The sequence below is a fragment of the Papaver somniferum genome, chromosome 10 (assembly GCF_003573695.1).
Source record: "Papaver somniferum cultivar HN1 chromosome 10, ASM357369v1, whole genome shotgun sequence".
NCBI classification, from domain to species: Eukaryota; Viridiplantae; Streptophyta; class Magnoliopsida; order Ranunculales; family Papaveraceae; genus Papaver; species Papaver somniferum.
This window is the reverse complement of record NC_039367.1, coordinates 50,252,402-50,272,299: the sequence shown is the minus strand read 5'-3', so window position 1 is coordinate 50,272,299 and position 19,898 is coordinate 50,252,402. Positions and strand designations below refer to the sequence as shown.

The following is a 19,898-nucleotide window of genomic DNA, read 5'->3' as shown; positions in this document are numbered from 1 at the left end:
CTATAAAGCTCAATTGGATTACTAGATTCCTGATCACTATGCCTACATATTTCAGATTCTTCATTACTGCTATCCTCATCATCATAGTGCGAAAATGATTGAACCTTATCTAAATAAGTAGTGTCTTTTATTCTAACCTCGTCCTCTAAATTAGGCAAAAATTCACTATTGATATCAAGGGTAAAATTAGAAACACTATTTTGGAAATTTAGATTATTTCGAGCAAGTCTTTCGTTCGTCTCAGCCATCAACTTGAGGGATTCCTCTATAGAAAGTTCTCTTTCGTCAAAAACTAAGTTATTCATTTCTGCTAACTTACGTGTTGACTCTAGTAAAGAGGAATTATCAGAAGGATCATAAAAAGGACTACTTTTCAATAGTTTGATTGTATCCTCTAGAGACGAAGAACTAGTACTATAATCTTCTTGCTCGTAAAACTGATGCATGTGTGGATAGTAATTGGGCTCACCATGGTATGAACCATAACCTTGAAAAGGTTGGCGTTCCCAACTACTATTCCCACCATGATCATAAAACTGATGATGTCCATATTCAAATTCAGGTCGATATTCATTGTATTGGCTTCTATCATACCAGCTCGACATTCTTAATTGCAAGGGAATTCTACACAATCACAAACAAGGCCAACTCGACTCCACCAAAACAAACCTAAAGATTTCTAGCAAACAAAAAGCATGATGGCTCCACTTAGATTGTTTCTAGACCAGCTTCTATCTTTCGAAAGGGAATTCGTTGCAATTTGAGCAAACCCCTCTGGAATCAATCCGAGTCAAAGTAAGTTGAATTGAGGCGAGGGAAGCTCAGTGGAGCTTTGATACCCAAGGCCTCACCGCTATCACAAGGCGGCGCAGTCACGCATTCAACTCACAGAAACCATCATGAACTTTGGAGTGTCCTTAAAGAGCAACCAATATTTTTCGAACGAGTTTCCTATTAAGCTCGTTACCCTATCGGTCTAGTTCTATTCCAAATTTTAAAGCTTGGGTTCGCGTTAGGTTTCGTTTTCCTAAGGCGGGCAAGAAGGGAGCGGTGATGAAATCCGAACCCTTATCTTGTATTGGCCAGGCCTTGCCCTTTACTAGGAATTTAAAAACAGTCCGGTTCGTCCTCAAACAATTATCACCTTAAGGCAGACAGTAACCCGCTTGCAGGAGATTCGCGGGTGTTTCGATTGGACTTACCTCCCGTACCAGACGGGCGATGAACCGTTGTCGTCGACTCGGGCCACGACTCCTATGCCGTGTGCGAACCCGAGGGGCCGAGACGATATAGTAATCGTCGTCCTTCCCTGCACACAGTTTATATAATAATTTTTTATTTTTTTTTTTATTAATAATACCCTTCCGTAGGGTTAAAAAAAAAATTAATAATAATAAAGTCCAAGAGTCCAGTCCAAAGTCCAAATAAAAATTTTTTTTACAGTTTTCCTCACACACTCTAAAAAAATTAAAAATTAAAAACTAAATCCTAAAATTGTCCTTTTTTCTTCTCTTTTCGCTTTTCGCTTTAAGCTTTTTCCTCTCCAAGTCCTTAGTGCTCCACTTCGAACCTGTAAATCAAAGACAAAAAGACAAAGTAAAAAGGAACAAATAAAAAAATAATAATAATAAACCTAAAAAAAAAATCAATCTATATACAAGTCCGCGTCGGCGGCGCCATTTTGTTGTAATATTTTTCAAGAGGTAAGTAAAGATTCGTTGCTCGGACTTGTAAAGATTTAAAAACCAAAAATATGTACAAAATATGTGTCACAATGATCAAGAGACTGGGACTCAGGATTCCACCAATTCTTATACTCATGCGGTTCAACTATCAATTCTAACAGTTATAGCTTATAAATATTGACTCTTTTATTTGCCAAAGATAGATTTTGTAAAACATCAATTGTAAATCACAAGCATGGTGCATCAAAAGCTCTTACGTCTAAGCATACACCATCAAACGACATCACAACTAATTAATAAAATCATGAAACGATTAATAATAGTGCAAATAGTCATAAAAGAATTAAATAAAATTACCACATGCATGAAAAATGGCTTCCTCCATCATCCCAGTGTTGGGGTTTAGCTCCTCATATTAATCACTTGCTCAAAATACATGTTTATAGCTCAAAAAGTTGATTAAAAGAGTGAAAAGAATGAAAACAGTAATTCTGCGACCCACAGAAGGCGTCCAGAAAAGAACGATAATAAACCTCTGCTGCTGAACTACGACGCCTGACTTCTGCTGTTGACGCTTCTGGAAATAAGTCTGTCCTCGGCAGTCCGTTCTTCGTGTTCTTCAAGCTTCTTCAATGGCGGAACAGCAGCAGGAGAAATTCTGAAACTCTGATTTACGCCTCCTGTGGTGCTCTTCTCGGCCCCAAACTGTTCGACCGCCTTCTTTGGACCCTAAGCAACCTATTTATACACAAAAGGGTCATCGAATCTCTCCCAAATCGCATCGAAATCTCCTCTTTCCTTCCTTGGCAGTCACGGCAATAATTCCTTCCCAAATTTGTTTTACGCGTTTCTGAGCTCTCCCGATTATACAAAACTCTTCCTTAGTTAGAATATGTATCTTTGGAACGAATTTCTTGCCTTTAATCTCTCTGAATTTCCAAATTCGAACCCATGAAGCCGTGTTTCCTTATTTGACTTTGATTCCAATTTCCGGCCATTCCAGCCAATTTGGGTGGAATCCAAAGACTTCACCAGGCCTATTTAGGCCTAAGTAGTAAACCCAATCAATATCAGCCCTTTAGTCTCCAAAAAACTCGATCAAAACTCTAACCCTAAATCTGCCCGTGAAGAGAAACATTTCCCGCCAAATTTTCTTTTTGAATTTTTGGGAAGGAAGTGACCTCCCCCTATCATGTGCTGTTCTCCCTTTAGTACTTTTTTCGGGGTTCCTCCGGGGTATTTCTGGGGTACTTCCGGTACACTTCTGGGGCGCTTCCGGCACTCTATCAACGGAGGTCCAACCGCCGCATTTTCAGCCAATTTCGCTGCAAATCTTTATTCTTCTAAAAACACCTACAAATAAATAAAATAACCAAATAAGTACAAAATTGAGCACTAACACTATATACAATTGAGCTATATTAGACACATAAATGCGTCTCATCCTTAGGTGATAAAACTTAATTAATTATGAAGAGATGTGGGACCGACCAAGGGATCATGAAACCGGCCCTGGATGGTCACGGGATCGAATGACGATCGCTCTATGAAAATTCCAAAATTATTTGGAAGAGTTTTGGACCTAATACGTGCAATTGCGCAAATTAGGTCAATTCATGAAAATATGTGGGACCGGCTCCGTGCGAGCCAAAGAGCCAACCTTGGTCGGTCAAGGTAACATGCTCACGTCGTCAAAACATCTGTATCTCAGTCCTGAGAATTTTGGTATCTTCTGGCGTGCGTTTGAGCGACCATTTGAGAAAATATGACAAAATCAGGGTTTGTTGAAACTGAGGAAACTTCATGAGATGAAGGAAAATAATTATAAAATGAAGGAATGATGAATCATGGGACCGCTGAGGCCAAGGCATGGCCGTCCGGTCAGTGACTATGGTCCCATGGTGCCTTTCGTAATTTTATATTATTTTTCATGATTTTATGAAAATATCATGAAATCAAGGAGTTTGTTGAAATTAAGGAGTTTCCTTGAAGTGAAGGAGTTTCCATGGGATCAAGGAAACAAATATTATTAAAATAATAAAATAAGGGCATGTGGGACTGGATTTGAGCATGGTCGGCAGGTTGGGGCCCGGTCCCGTGCGTTTCTCTAATTTTATGTAATTTTTGTGTTTTATTTCCATGATTTGAACGAATTTTCATAATTTGAGAGAAATACCATGAAATCAAGGAATTTCATGGGATCAAGGAAACTTAAAATAATAATAATAATATAAAGGGACGTGTGGGGCCGGCTAGGACCCGGTCCCACGAGTTTCCCTAATTTTATATTATATTTTTCATGGTTTTATGAAAATACCATGAGATTAAGGAGTTTTCATGAGATTAGGGAAATATTAATAAAATAATAAGGAACCATGAGATGTGGGGCCGGCCGGGATCAAGGCATGGCCGGTTGGCCAATAAACACGGCCCCATGACCTTTTTTCCAATTTTATATTATTTCCTTGGTGCGAAGGAAACACCATGAAACTGAGGAGTTTCCTCAAAACGAAGGATATTTGTTCAAATGAAAGGATTTTCATAAGATCAAGGAAAATAACAAAAATATGATAAAATATAAAAATGGCGTGGGACTGGCCACGAAACGGCCGGACGGATAGTGGGCCTAGTCCCCCAGCGCTTTGGTCAATATTTTATTATTTATTATTTTCTTTTCTATTTTGCATAGGTTCATCGTTTCGTCGTATTTTGAAATACTCGTTCGTGCGTTCAGGTGATTGTTAGTGCATCATCGTCGAATACACTTGCACCTTTTGAGTCGGGGCTTACTCGAAGGTAACTTAGACGCCCGTATGTTAAATATTTATTACTAACCCATGGAATTCTGCTGGGAAGAACCATAGATTGAAGTAACGAAATATTACGAAAATATTTGAATATTTTCAGAATTTCAGTGGATGAATCCAAGAATTTATGAATAATTAATTGATGGCTCTATACTAGTACGATCGTCTAGGAACATTAATTATTCTGAGCGACATGAGCTAGTTGAAGCGTCATATCCTTTATATAGTCAGGGAAAACTGTTGTTTGTATCCTGAAGACGTTATTGCTCTATACTAGCAGGCAAGCTGTTTAGGAGCCGTCCAATCTCGTGATTCTATATAGAAGTAATTACTGAAGTGTTCAGTATTCATGAAATATGTCGTTGCCAAGCCGGGAGACTACATACCTGCATGTACTTTGAGAGACAGTATTCTCAGTCAGAGATTCGATGAGAGACCCGTGTCTCGATACTCACGTATGATTGCTGGATCAGAAGTTCGTATAATTATGGGTTTACGATTTTAGCCTTTGTCGACAATCCACCATCTACACCAGATAGCAGTGAAGATTCTAGTCTGCTACACATCAAAGGGTGATTTCAGGAGGATGGTTTAGAGTCACTAAGATAGTTATATAATCCTAGTATTAGTTGTCCTCTTACAAAACAACTAACTGCAGATTAATCACTTAGATGAGTAAACAATCCTTATATGGATATTCTAATCGCAACTAAGGTGTCCCTCCGAAGTACTAATTGTCTGATTAAAGCACAACTAGTCAAAGGATCGAACAACAATCTGTTAAGCATGAGTTGCAGAACAATCAACATAGAAGTATTCTAACTACAATGGATGCATGACATACACTGTGAAAGTAATATTAAGAAGTTCTCAGATTATATTTATCCAAAACATTACAATATAACAAGAATAATACTAGAACTTGAATTAAACTTAGCAATAGATTAATAGTTTCATCTAAACCCTAACTATGAAATTAGAACATCACGGAGATAAAATCAAAAGTAAACTACTGCTTGGTGCACCGGCTAATCCGGGCATGAATTTTTGTCTACAATCTCCTCTTTATTTATACACAATTTCACTCAATTCCTCTTTAATTTGATAATTGGAGAATACCCACTCACCCAAAACGCGTTTTCTAACGAACCCCTTCTGCAATCAACTCTGCAACTCTTTGAATTGATGTTCTACAGCTGTAAAGATAACCCTAGTATTATTTCTCTCAGTCCTAGCTTCTAGGGTTATTGTTTGGGAGAAGAAGCTAAGATGGAGATAGATAGAGACTAGGAGGTTGATTGATGGCTACTGAGAAGGTGGCTGATAGGGTGGTTGCTCTCAGAGGTGGACGGGGATGGAATTGATTGAGGGAGGAAGTGAACTGATGGTTTTTCAGAAGTTGGAGAAGATGAGTACGAAGAGAAGGTGGTGTTTGGTTCTGTTCGAATAAGGGAAGAGTGGTAGGTGCTAGTGTGTTAGGCAGATGTAGCGAAATCTGATGTACTGTGTGGATATGACGTTGGATGTTCAACAGCTAGATTGAATCTGATGGCTCGCATTAGAAACAGGTTTGGGTCTCGGTTTGTATTTCTTCTAAGCCCATGTCTTCTTCAAAGCTAATATCTCAAGCCCACTTCTAGTTTTAGCTCTTGCAAGCAACATTCTTCACTTTCCTTCTAGCGGGAGCTTTGTCGTCTCTCTTCCATTGTCACTAATTCTCTGCTCTTTTGGCTTCTCCATCCATCCAAGCTTTATTTAGTACCTAAAAACACAAAGTTAATTATTCTTGAAAACAATGAAAACAGAGAATTTGGGATAATATATGATTTTAAGGCGCAAAAGATGAGTTAGTTGCCAATAAAAAGGTGTAGAAATATGCAGTATTTGGCATTCATCAATGAACCTATTGAGACCGAATCATCAGATGAGATCTTGACAACTCAATTTCCTTGATCGCAAGACAGTTTTTAGATCTTCTTTTAAAGAGAAGTAAACGATTTACCAGAGATAAACCTAGATCATCAGTTAAGCCTCATGATCGTGTTTGTAAAGATCCTCAAGCTTGTCAACGCTTTTAGACCGATAAAATGATGATTTAGCAATAATCTAGCGATAGTCAAGAGATGATTTAGCCGCTAATAACTCGATTAGTTTAATACGAACGTTAATTAATAGGAATTAATCTAACAACGTTTTAGATACGAATCTAGTGCCGTTAGATAGATCTCAAAAAGTTGCGTGGAATAGACTACTCGAATGTGTCATTCGGATACTAGACGAAGAAGAAATCATTTGAGTTGTGTGGAGGGTAAAATGGTCATTTCATACTCAGACTTATCAAGGCAGCCAAGTTATCTTCTATGAGAACTGAAGGTCTGCCCTTATCTTTTGGTTGGGTGCCTTTATGATGGGTAGCTGTCCTTATCACTAAGACGTGTCGGAGAGAAACTCATTCTCTTTTCTTCTTTCTCTTTCTTCTTCTTCTACATTCTTTTCTCTTCCTCCTCTCCTTTCTTCACCTGCTGGTGAATCAAGTTGTTGAAACAGAGATATTTTTAGATCTAGAGAGAGGTGGGGATGTTTGAGTAGTGGTTGCTATTGGTGGTGCTGATGTTGGTTAGCTATGAGAAGAAGAGGAGATGTTGATGTTGTTGTAAGTTAGGAATTAGGGTTCGTGGAATGGATTGAAGTTGGAGATTTAGAAGATGAATATTGGAGCCATTGTTAGATGAGGAATCATGGTTTGGTGTTTAATTGAGGCTTTGAAGTGGTTATGTTGTTTGAATTAAGAATTAAGGTTTCCTGAGTTGGATTGGAATTCGTTTTGAATAAGGATTAAGAAGAGTTAGACGGAATTACAAGATGGGTTTGCTTAATTGAAGAGTTTTACTAATGTTTTGAGTTTGAATTCGAGATTGAAGTTAATTAGGGTTTCTGTTCTTCAAGGAATATAAATTAGGGTTTCATGAAATGATATTCTAAAAGGATGAAATTGATGTTCTGGAAGATTAATTAGAGATGGGGTTTGTCGGGAATTTGAGTATTGATTGAATCTGAAGTTCAATTGGTGGTTGAATTGCGAGTTTTGGTGAAGTTGGAAGTGAATTATAGTTTCAGTAGAATTGATCCGGTAGTTAGCAATTCAGAGGACGCTAAAGCTTGGGGAAGAACTCATAATGGTTCTAGGATTAACTGTGTGGAGCTAAGGTGCAGAATTATATGAGTTGAAGGTATTTGTGTGTTTGAGTTGAGAGAATGAGCAGATGTTAAGTGTATTGATGTAATGGTGGTGTTGTCTGTGTTGTTGAATTTGAAGGTGGAGATGTATATCGTGATGGAAGAGAGGACAAGGTGGTGTTGTTGAGATGCAACTGATGAGTTTGCATTTTAGTGAGTTTGATCAACTGTGATTGAATCAGAGGTGTTGATTATGGTGTATGGTGGTGGTGTTTGATGTGATAATTTGTGATGTTATGTTTTGCAAGTACTTATAGAATGAAGTCTGGTGTTAATATTGTTGTTGGGTATGTTGGTGGTTGAAGTTGTTTGAGAGCGAGTCAGTTTGATGAGTGTAGCTTGGAATTGGAATATAGTTGGTAGTGATGTTGTTCAAGAATGATAGGAGATTACAGTGAAGAGGAGATTACAAGAGAGGTTATAACTGAAGTTAATGTGGATGTATTATTTAAGTTGCAGTTTAAACTGTATTGGTAGTGTGGTATTGCAGATGAAGACAATTGAGAATGAGTGGAGTTATAGATGAATGTCAGGTTCTGGGAGTTGTAAATGAAATTAAATTGGTAGTGTTGTTGGAATGAGAAGTGTGATGGTTGGGTAGTGTTAATGAAGAGTATATGTTTGTAAGTTGAATTGGTGGTTTAGATGACGTGTCTTGATGGAGCTGAGGTTGATCTTAATCTATTAGTTAGGCTGACCGAGCGAAGCGAGGGAGGACTCTATATATGGTGACTTTGTGTCAATGTGAAGCGTGACAATTTTTTCCAATTTAACAAAAAAGATTGGATTTGGTTCAACGATGAAAGGACGACACAGTCCCTACTTAACTTTTTCCTTCATTAAACAGATGTAAATAACTGAAAAGTTGAGGACATTTTTGTAAAGCGAAAAACATAAAAACCCGGGAATAGTTTTAGAGGCCCTGAGTCGAATCCCGGCCACCTCCTCCCTTTTTCTTCTACTTCTTCTTATCTCTAATCTTATATTCTTTCTACCAAACGAACAACAACAGAAATTTCTCTCTCGAATCCTTTCTTCTTCGTTTCATCTTCATCAATTTCACACCCTAAATCTCCATTAATCTTTACTCAATTTAGACTTTAGAGTACATAGTTCGTATTTGGTTGATTGAATATTCAATCTTCTCTAACCTGTAACCCTAAATTCAAAATTGGGTAAATTGATTGAACCACCATCACCATCACCAAGTTCGTCCTCTGCTTTCTAATCGAAGATTGGGTGAATTCATTGAATTACTTCCACGTTGATTACTTTATAGAGAATCATCAACCATTTTTTCAGGAGATCCCAATTAATTTTTTATAATCGAAGATTGCAATCTTCAGAGTTCGCTAAAAAAAATCTGATCGAAGAACAGTTTGAGGTAAGATTAATGGGTCGTATATGATAATTTGGTATAACTTTTACATTTTTACATTAGGAATCATTTGAATTTGATTATGACAAACCCAATTATTTTCTCCATTGTTGAAACGTGAAAGTTGAATCTGTGTTTTAAGGTGACAGATTGAAATTAAGATGGAAATTTGACTGTGTTTTAATAATGTAATTTCCATGGTTAGGTTGAATGTTCGAGAAGAAGAGATGTTGAACTGAAATGGTTTTTGTGGTGTTGAGTTTTAAATGATTTGATTGTTTGTTTTGTTCCTAGGTTATGACTGAGATCGATTTGTTATGGCAGTGAACTGTAGGTGATGGATTAGGATGCATATGGAATTGGGTTATAGATGCTCATGGTGGTGATGTTGTGCTGACTGTCAAGGGTTTGTGTTCATGTTTTAAAGCAGGAACTGGGATGGTGCTGTTGCAGGTGGATTTGAAGCTTAATTTTTGTTGTTGCTAAACTGGTAAAAGAACGGAATGAATGATTGAGTACTAGCTGTGAATGCATTACAGGTAAGTTTGAGTGGTTGCTAGCAGTTGCAGTTTGTTGGAGATGGTGGCAGCGTTCATCTAGTAAACAAAGATGCCGAAATACCTCCTGGAGCAAGGGCTTTAATTCTTGACTACATTCAAAGGTGTTGTTGCAAAAGTATCTAGGGACCTGATTTGCGAAAGTTCAAAATTCCTTCCAATTGACACTGATTGTAGTTAAAAATGAATGTCAACAAGTGTTACTGAATCTTTTCTACTGATAGTGGTAAATTTAGGTTCACAAATTGTAATCTTTTTGACTTGTTTGTTGCTTGGGGTATGTCGAATAGGAGTGTTGATTGACGCTTTTGCATTTCAAGTTGTAATTTTAATTCATTCTCAGCAGGTAGTGGTAACGTCAGTAGTAGGAATTGTGATTATTTTGCTTTGTTTTCTGGTGGGTATAAGTTGAGAAGTGTTGTTTGGTGTTTTTCCATCTCCAGATGTGACTCTAATTACAACTTTCAAAATTGGTTTTACAATCTCATGTTGACAACCCATAACATTGAAATGACAGTATCTAAATTATTATGCAGCAATTAGACTTTTTAAAATCCAGCAAAACTTAGTTTTGTTTTCGGTCGACCATTTTATCGTGGCAGCGGTCATCTAGTGATTATAGCATTGTAAATTGTATTCCTGTGAAAGCTTGGGAGCTTGAAGTTACTGCAAATTTGCAGGTAAACTTAGTTTACATTTGTAATTGAAATTCAAAGTTGTTTAAGAATGAATTTATAATTTTAAGTTTGATAGAAGTTCAAATGTTAATGAAATAGAGTTAGAATGAAGCCTTGGCAGGGAGGAATAGTTGCTTAGCTTGAGTTTAGCTTAGTGTGTTGATTCTTGTGTTACACCATTATGGTGCAGTTCGGGTTTTGACATGTGCAGTGGCTCAGGTTTGAACCTTTGGCATGTCTGACTGAAATTATTCAGTCTGACTCCGATTAGTTCTTATCTGACTCAGTATCTGACTGAGTTGGATCGTGTTGACTCACCGAGTTCCCTTTCTTGACCTGAGTTGACTCAGTTGACCGATTTAGACTTTAGACTTTGACCCTGGACTACGACCCGACCTTGGACGTTGACTGTCGGTTGACCATTAACCTCTAGTTCGACTGTTAGTGACTGTTAGTTAACTTTGGTGGACTTGGGCTTAGGGAAGTTTTCTTAATTAGATGTTTTTGGCTTCTTGTGGTCCGAATTAGACTTTGGTTTCTTCTACAAAGTTGTATATATTCATAAGACTTAGCTAATGGACTATAGAACCAACTTAATTGGATTAGTAAACCCTTAGATGAGTTAAAGTAGAAAATAAATGGTGTAGAACCGTAAATGGGCTTAGAACCATTAGATAGACTTGTATGATTCTTGTATGAGCCATTTTTGGCTAGTTTCTTAGAGTTCTTGTGTGATTAACAGTTAGTCTTATTAACAACGACTATCAAAGGAGATGAACCAGCGGATCGTGGATCTCGAAGTAGGCGTGGCTTATCATCAAAAGAGGTGGGAATACATTTAACTCTTTTGTAACCATTGTTGTTTCTTTTACAAAAGTTTATGCGTAACAAACTCATTCATTGTCTAGTTGTGCATTCCATGCTTTGTTTAAATTGCATTATAATTGCATTACGATAATTCTGTTGATTCTGTTAATCTTTCCATGGTTTGGAAAGGGCCGTAATGCTTGTTTGTCATATGAATTGTTATGGGAAATAAGAATTTCCACTTGTGGTATATAGGATACGCTCCTTCACATTTATATCTACATGAATTCAGCTTTTATTGCTTATTATGGGTCATCAATTTGCGAGTTCGGAATTGGTGATATCAATAGCTATTAGGTGTGAATTTGCGAGTTCGGAATTTACTACCATATTATACATTGTTTGAAGAAGAAGTTTGTCCATATACATGTATGTTTATTTCAGTGACTTGGTCACTGTTTAATGTTTCGGAAAAATATGTATTGTTTTCCAACTCTTGCTTATGATTACTTGAAAGTTAAATGTTACTTCTACTGGGCACCTCTTTTAGGGATGATGTGCTCACCCATTCCCACTTTCAGTTTCAGAGACAGATCAGAGTTGCGCAGCGAAAGCTTCAAGGGTTAATTTCGTTAGTTGGTTAACTTTTGATATGTTTATTATGTTGTATATTCTATTTGTAAACCAAATGTCTATTGTATATGCATCATTTGAGAGGAGTTCTTGTATATGTATTTTCAGAGAGGGGTTAGTTTCTGGGTTAAGTTTTGTAGCAGATTTCTTAATTGAATGTTTAAGTATATGATTTAGATCTTTAGTGCCTCTTTATTTAGTTAATCTCTTGGATTAGTCAGCTGCTAGCTTTGGGGGCGCTACAGTGTTCCTCCTAAAAACAGGGATACTGTCAACACTGATGATGAGGATATGCCATAGTGCTTCAAGTGTAAAGGTTTTGGTCATTTTGCTCCAAATCGTAGAAAATACACTGGGAACAAAGGTCTTGCTGCAACTCTTGATGAAACATCTGATCACTACAATTCTACGGAAGATGAAAAATCAAGTGTAGCACTCCTTGGCATTAATTTTGATAATTGTAGAAATACTCACATCAACCTTGATATTTTTCCTGGAGAAACCTCATCGACCACATTGGAGGATGAAATGGATTTTACTCTGTCTAATGAAAACTCTATGTCACATGTTTCAGGTACTTTACTTTGTTTAGCAGCATGTTCAGCTATGGTGCCTGAACCATCCTCCACATTGACATGTTCATATTGTACTATTAAGGGTCATGAACTCTCTAATTGTTTCAAGTACAAACATAAAGTAAGATATGTCAACAAACTTCAACAGAGAGCTAATCGATTAGCAAACAATCTCAAACTTGTTCTAAAGTCGAATCCATCTGAGGTATATAAACTTAACTCGTCTCCTAAGAAGTTGATTTCTAAGGAAAAAGTTAGATCTCTAAGAAAAGAACTAGGTCTAAACGACCTATAAAAGGGGTGTTGAAAATTCTGTGCAGGAACCTTGTAGTGAACAGATTATTGTTCACCCCAACACAGTCTAATTATTTTGAAGGTGCATCTTGTCTCATGTGCACGAATTTCAAATAGAGACAAGAGTTGTGCATACTCGGGTTCTAGGGTTAGAAACTATTCTAGTTTTTTTTTTTAATTTTGATTACTGAATTCCTCTTTCTTCTTTTCATATCCTCAAGTAATGGTATTGAAAAGATTTCACCCTATTTGATTAATAAAAGAGGGTTAAAATCGACATTTATACCCTCATTAGGGCTTGTTTGTGTTGATCGTACATGAACCCTACTGCTTTATATATAGGTTCTGTAACCCTACATTCTTTTCCTTCTTTGAAATTCTTTTCATCAAAAGGTTTCTTGTGGAGATATTGTTTTTTTGTTTCTTTTCACAAATCCGATATTTTAATTTTATGGAGACTCCAAGCATCATCTATTCTGATGGAAAAGATGTTAACATGATTGTTAAGCCATCAGTCATGAAGGAAAAAGAAAAATCTCATTCCTCTACAACTTTGAAGAGAAAAAAGAAAGAATATAAAGAAACCAATGGCTAACATCTCAAATCTTCAAAAGTTTTCTGTTGTTCTTGAAGAGTTAAAAGAAACGAGGATGGAGATTCAGCAAATAAAGGCTATTGTTCTAAGATCTCTTGAAATTCAGAAGGCCCTGATTCGGCAACAGTCAAGAAGGTTTGTTGGAATTGACTCTTTTTTTCATGAACTTTATGTTCCAATGTCTGTTGACGCCAAGGAGTTCAGGGACGATAAAGAATTTTTCAAGAATCTTAATGTCTAGGAAACTTCTTATGAGAATTTATTCTTGTGGTTAAGAAGGATAACTAGGGTTTGGAATAGAAAATTTGTTAGAGCATTGATCGGTCGAACTCGCATGCGTTGCTGTCTCAAGCATGTTTGTCAATATTAGTGATCAAAACTATAAGTCTTGATTACTAGCCTATTAGAGCTAAGGTCTTGGATTAGGATAGAAAGTGTAGTTGAGCTCAAGACTCCATGGAAATCATCATACAAGAAGAAGGACTACTCAAGTAACTGGTGGATCTTCATCGACTAAAAGGTATGTGGAGACTTGAACTTATCTGTCACTCAAAAGTCTATCTACTCAATCTCCTATTCTTAAGACAAAAGTCGTTTTGATATATAGACTTTCATTATACACATTTGCTATTTCGAGTCGAGTGTAACTCACCTATCTATTTCTCGAAATATGTGTTGGTAAGCTTTCGCTTTAGCCTAATTCATCTTTACCTAGTGATGAATATCATGTTATGTTTCAATCACTTTGGAAATTGCTCTGACGAAAAATGGTATGTGAATAACGGCTATATAACGTCCTCTGAGAATGTTTCAATGATTGAAATGAGAGTTTAGATTACATAACCATTGGTAGGATATAAGCATTGTTGTGGAAACACATATATGTATAAGTCCTTATTCCTTAAACCAAAGTTTGTGAACTTTGTTGATCAAAAGAAACGGAATGTGGCGTGAGCCAAGTCCGCGAACTGGCTGAAGTTATCGACCCGAGAATTTCTGCTGGAGTTTGTGAACCCCTTCCGTTAGCTTAAGTCCGCGAACTAGTATAGAAAGTGTAGTTGAGCTCAAGACTCCATGGCAATCATCATACAAGACGAAGGACTACTCAAGGAACTGGTGGATCTTCATAGACTAATAGGTATGTGGAGACTTGAACTTATCTGTCACTCAAAAGTATATCTACTCAATCTCCTATTCTTAAGACAAAAGTCGTTTTGATATATAGACTTTCATTATACACATTTGCTATTTCGAGCCGAGTGTAACTCACCTATCTATTTCTCGAAATGTGTGTTGGTAAGCTTCCGCTTTAGCCGAATTCATCTTTACCAAGTGACGAAATTCATGTTATGTTTCAATCACTTTGAAAATTGCTCTGACGAAAAATGGTTTGTGAATAACGGCTACATAACGTTCTCTGAGAATGTTTCAATGATTGAAATGAGAGTCTATATTACATAACCATTGGTGGATATAAGCATTGTTGTGGAAACACATATATGCATAAGTCATATTCCTTGAACCAAAGTTTGCTAACTTTGTTGATCAAGTGAAGTTGGAAGTGGCGTGAGCCAAGTCCGCGAACTCAGTCCGCGAACTTGCGGAACTTCTCGTCCGAGATTTTCTGCTGGAGTTTGTGTAATCCTTCCATGAGCTTAAGTCCGCGAACTTGAGAAGGTTATATCTAAAGTCGGTTGTCCTTGAACTAATGTTTAAATAAACTAAGGAATGCTTTTGGAAACCATGGCTATAAAGTTCATGAACCGATTCGAGTGAATCAAATCGATTTTGCTTCAATCGTGTCTTGTGTAGTTACATAAGATTTCCTTGCAATTGAACAACTCTATAACTAGTTCGTTTGAGTCATTTGAACTAGTTATGGTGAAGAAGAATAAGGTTTATTAGAGAGTAATCATATGGCTAACCTTTTGGTTGACTTGTTGAACCAACAGATGTTAATGTTTGGGTACGGTTCATAAACCCAAAATTGGACATTTCATTTGTGTGTGACAATCTAAGTTTTCGATCTAACGGTTGAGAAATATTAGCTTGAATCTAATCAGGTTTTCATCTAACGGTGAATATTGAATGCTTTGTTACTAAGCTAACACTAATTTCAAACCCTGTTTTGAAGTGTATATAAGAGAGAACTCTAGCAATTGGGAAACCTAATCCCCACACATTCTGTGTGATACTAGTTGTGCTAAGATAGAGTCGATTCTCCTTTAACCTTTGGTTTCTTCTTCTAAACCAGGTTAACGACTTAAAGACTTCATTGGGATTGTGAAGCCAGACCGATAGTATTTTTATCGTAGTTGTGTGATCTGATCTTGTTGTTTCTATCTTACGAGTACAATTGTAATAATTGGCTTGAGATTTCTATCTCCGATAGGCAAGATAAAAAGTAATCACAAACAAACTTCGTCTCATCGTTTGTGATTTCGCAATATCTTTTTTTCGCTGCGTCGATTGAGATTATTGTGAGGTGATCGATAATACTGAGCTGTTCTTCGGGAATATAAGTATGGTACTATTGATTGGTTCTTGTTCACCTTGATTTATCAAAATACGGAGTAAAACTCGTAGGTATATTCATGGGAGACGGATTTATCTATTATCGTAGACTTTTCTGTGTGATACAGATTTGTTTATTAAAGTCTTCGACTTTGGGTCGTAGCAACTCTTAGTTATGGGTGAAATCAGCTAAGGGAATCAAGTGCGCGGTATCCTGCTGTGATCAGGGGCGTAGGAGCATAACTGTACCTTGGATCAGTGTGAGATTTATTGGGGTTCAACTACAGTCCACATCGAAGTTAGTTTGGAGTATGCTAGTGTCTGTCGCGGCTTAATACAGTGTGTGTTCAATCTGGACTAGGTCCCGGGGGTTTTCCTCATTTGCGATTTCCTCGTTAAAAAATTATGGTGTCTGTGTTATTTCTATTCCGCATTATATTTGTTTATATAATTGAAATAATACAGGTTGTGCGTTGTTCAATCAATTAGAATATCCGACCTTTAGGTTGTTGATTTAAATTGATTGACACTTGGATATTGGCCTTTGGTACCATCCAAGTTATCTCTCTTTGATAAAGACTCTCAGATTTCTATTTACTTGAGTAAATATCAAATCGAGAGATTGAGATATAAACTCTATGATATACTTTTATCTAGATTGAGTCTGACTGTCTAGTTGATTCTCTAGAAAGTATATTAGAGTTTGTCCATACAGATTTCTAAGCGAAATATTGGGTGTGGTTGTTAGACCCCCTCCTTTCCAATTGGTATCAGAGCAGGAAAACACGTTTAAGACCTTACAAGTCTGTGTTTGTAGCAATCTGAGTCTGTGGACAGAATCTCTTACATGCATACCAAGATGCCTTCTAAAGCTTTTAACTATGCCAAATATCTTGGAAATACCTCAAAGGATCACTCCTTAGCAGATTCTTCTGAATTTCGAGGTAAGAAGGTTGTCCCATCTGGTGCTGACATCTCTCTCTCTGATGAGACATTGGGCACTATGGCAAAAGCTGAAAAGGAGCTCACCATAATCTCAAAAAACACTGCTGAGATTATTTATTTTCAGGATCATGATCAGCTTAATGATGAATTTGAAAAGTCTCTTGATCGAGAACATGAACTCTACAACATCATTGAGTCTTCCTCTAAGAATATTGAAAAACTTCTCCAAGAAACTACTCAACAGCGTGAAAAGATTAGTGTTCTTGAAGATATTGTTAAGGAAGACTCAATTAGAGAGAAACGTTTGATCGAGACTCATTCATCAGATCTTAACAGACTTCGTGTTGAAAAAGAGAAACTAGAAGCATCTCTTACTCTAGATCATGAACAGTGTAAATCCTTGGAAAAGGAAAACTCTGTCTTAAAGAGAAATTTTTCTGTACATACTAACTCTCATGAGTTACAATACATGACGAAATGTTCTCCAGAAGAAGATTGTGTCAAGAAAAGTTTGCATAACTTACAATCTTCTCACATGGCTATGAAGTTAAAAAAGGTGCCAATTGTTGCTTCTCCTCCACGAACCTGTACTTTATGTGGGAAAAAGAATCACTATGTTATCCATTGTTTTGCCAGAAAGAAACAAATTTCTAAACTTCATAATTTGCTTCTTTACACTGTCAATGAGATAAATAGTCTGTCGACTACTGCAGTGAATCGCATGCCCACAGGAAACCAGATACCTTATAAACGTGATCTCTTTTTTAGAAATCATCACAAGAATCATATGCTTTCTAGTAGTATAAATTCTTGTACTGCTGACAAAAGCATCCCCTGTGTTTATAAGAATGTTGCTGGTAAATCTAAGTCTAGAACATGGATTCCTCTCTATTCTGATCCTCTTGAACCAATTGCAAGAGGTCCTAGATTTAGTCCTCAGAGAACCCTTCTGATGGATATGTTAACCACACCGTGTCTTACTCTTCTGGGATGAAGGTTAACCAAAGAAAGGCGAAGAACACAAAGATCAAACTACCAGATGATATGTACAACTCCTTTCTCGATGATCATAGTGGGATTAATTTCCACTCTACCACCTGATTCCAGGTATTCTTTTCCTTGTTTCTAACTTGAGAGGTACAAGGAAAATTATTGAGAAATACTCAAGTATGTTGTATATTATTTTTTTTCTTTTTGTTTTAAGTTTTCTTTGTGTTGACGGTCCATAAACGTCTGCGTCCTCCTCCTGTGAGTTCTTAGGGTTTCCAACCTGTGTTTACAAACACATATATATTACTTTGTTGGGTTTTCCTTCCCTTAACAAAAATAATATGGAGAACTCTACAAAATCTCAAGAGATTGTGCATCTTGATATGGAGGAAGACATTCAAGGACATGAGTCAATTCAAGAGTTGGTTCTAAAGAAGATGCTTGAAAGAAAGGATCACAACTCCTAGATTGATGATTCTGTCAAGGATTTAACTCGTTTTCAATACGATTCGAAGGTCGATTTTGAAAATCTGCAACTGCAAATAAACAAACTCCTAGATGGCCAAGTCAGAATCCTTGTAAATCAGAATATTCTGATACGGAATCAAAACAAGCTCATCATGGACTGCGTCAAAGCTAGACAACTTGCTCGGGTTGTTGATCGCAAAGTTAGTGTTCTAACTCACGAACATGATGTGTCTACTGTCAAGAGAATAAAGGAAATCAGTGATACCTTCTTTGATGGATTCATTGAAAGATACGAGGTCCTCAGTGAACTCTGATTTTTCCTTTAGTTCGCCTAGTAAATATTCTATTTTTCGGTTTTTGTTTAGAAGAATAACTAGAGGGTGGAATAGCCATTATCGTGTTTACACATAGCTATGTCCAACGTTTTCATCTTCATTTTAATAGATTTATTGGTTTAAATTCTAAATTGTTTGGAAGATGATTTTTTTTGCAGTATTAATCTTTATGGTTTTATATATTGCAATATTGTTATGGGATATGTGTGTTTGCGTCCGTGAACTTGATTGTCCCATATCTTGTCAAAAGTAAAGTTGTTCATGAATTGATATGCATGTATTGATGAAAGAATGAATGGACTTTTGACAAATACAACAGTTAAGCCTATATTGTCAATTATTGATGAAAGATAGGTTAAAATCTTCTGTTTGCAAGGATTATGTCTATTAAATGTCGTTATGCAAATAGTGATGGAAAATAGAATGAATCCTTGTATATTCCGCAGTAATTGATCTTCCATGATCCATATTTTATGTATTATTGTGTGGCTCCGTAATGTGTCTTATGTTGAGCACGAAACATCCAAGTTGATTATTTTTATGATTAGCTTTGTTGTTGTTCCGTGAGGTACTTTATGTCGAGCATTTTGAACTAAATTAATCATCTTGTTTGGTTATTTAGTTATGACTCCATAAGTTTTCTTATGTTTGAGCGTTCATGACTGGGTTAATTGTTTTCATGATTAACTTAGGCATTGCTCCATAGACTCTCTTATGTGAGTATGACCAATTAAATTGATTACTTTTGTGGTTAATTTGGTAGTGTATTTCGATTAGATTAATCATGGGTTTACTTGTGATTAATCTAATTGAGCGCTCTTAAGTCTCCATAAGTTTACTTGTGTTGAGCATTTTCGGTTAAATTAATCATGAACTTCTTGTAGTTAATTTAATATTTTGGATTCAAATTCATACTTGTATATGATTTGTTATGTCCAAAGAAATCCTTCTTTTCTCTTTCGAAATTAAGGTCGCTCTTGTTGTTCCCTTGGGAATGACATATTATGGGGGAGAGTTCTTTTTGAACTTGCGCTTAATTGCCAAATCTTTGTGGGGAGTGCGGTTGTGGAATATTATAGGGGTTATCTTGTATCTTTAAACTCCTTGATGAATGCATTTAGCTTCGGCTTTATGATTGCATCTAAATAAGATGATGTGTGTTCTTTCTTTTGGTCATGAAATGTCTCTTTCGAAAATTTCATTAGGATCCCGTTCTTGTACCTTTGCCAATTTTATTGACAAAAAGGGGGCGAATTAATATGTAGTTCACACTACAAATACATATGGTTTTCGGATCATTATGTAAGTGGGAGTGGTTTCCATGTGAGATGGAGTATTTACTAAGGGGGAGTGATACATATCACCATAGTATTGTTGTTGAAGTTGTGATACAATTGAACT

The 19,898-nt window shown here is 36.6% G+C and overlaps 1 long non-coding RNA gene across 1 annotated transcript; it reads left to right on the top strand.

Moving 5' to 3' along the window:
* Positions 1-8,662: 8,662 nt before the first annotated feature.
* On the top strand, positions 8,663-10,149 carry LOC113317616. Its single transcript, XR_003343773.1, has 2 exons — positions 8,663-9,113; positions 9,432-10,149. It is a non-coding gene; the product is annotated as an uncharacterized LOC113317616 (long non-coding RNA).
* The last annotated feature ends 9,749 nt before the right edge of the window (positions 10,150-19,898 follow it).